Below are 1,202 nucleotides of genomic sequence, written 5' to 3' on the forward strand. Positions count from 1 at the left end.
TTTTGAGGGAAAACCGTTTCTCCCTATCTATTCCATCCCGTACACTCATGATTTTGAAAACTCTATCAGATATCCTTTCACCTTTTCTAATCTCCAAGGAGAACAGACCCATCTTCCTCAATCTATCCTTTAATGCAAGTCTTTCATCCCTAGAACCATTCTTGTAAACTACTTCTTGCACTCTTTCATGCATCCATATCTTTCCTACAATGTGGACTGTAGACAATAATTCAGTTGATGTCTAACAAGTGTCTTATATAATTTCAGCATTACCTCCTTGTCCTTGTACTTTATGTCCCACTTAATAAAGCTGAGGACACTGTATGGTTGACTTACTGATCCAGGCAAAAGTGAGGACTGCAGGTGCTGGAAACCATGGTTTAGATCATTGGTGCTGGAAAAGCACAGCAGGTCAGGCAGCATCCAAGGAGCAGGAAAGTCTGCATTAGGAACAGACTTGCTGCTCTCCATCTGTCATGCCACTTTCAATGATCTGTAATGTATACACAAAGGTTCCTCTGCAGCTGCACCTGACTGAGAATTAAAACCCTTATTTTGTTTGACTTTCCATGTTCTTCTGACAAAAGTGCACTACCTCACATTTCTTGGCTATGAACCTCATCTGACACCCATCCGTTCACTTCTATGTCCTTTTTGAAGTTCTACATTGTCCTCTTCAGTTTAAATTCTTCCAGGTTTTGTGTGGTGTGCACACTAAGATCCTGATCATTAATATGCATATCAGGAAAATCCACACCCTTGAGTAACTCCACTACAAACCCAGCTCCCAAAGAATATCCATTAACCATTACTCTCTCTCTTTCTTTCCTAACACCCAGGCAGTTTTAGATCTACTTTGCTGTACTCCTTTCATTCCATGATGTCTAACTTTATTTACAAGTCTGTGTGGCATTGTATCAGATACCTTCTGGAAGCCCATGCACACAACATCAACAGTGTTACCCTCATCACCGCCACCTCCAAACGGACCCCACCACCAAGGATATATTTCCCTCCCCTCCCCTATCAGCATTCCGTAAAGACCACTCCCTCCGTGACTCCCTCGTCAGATCCACACCCCCCACCAACCCAACCTCCACTCCCGGCACCCTCCCCTGCAACCGCAGGAGGTACAAGACTTGCGCCCACACCTCCCCCCAAGGCCCCAAAGGAAACTTCCATACCCGCCACAGATTCACCTG

Source organism: Chiloscyllium plagiosum, chromosome 31, assembly GCF_004010195.1.
Source record: "Chiloscyllium plagiosum isolate BGI_BamShark_2017 chromosome 31, ASM401019v2, whole genome shotgun sequence".
NCBI lineage: Eukaryota > Metazoa > Chordata > Chondrichthyes > Orectolobiformes > Hemiscylliidae > Chiloscyllium > Chiloscyllium plagiosum.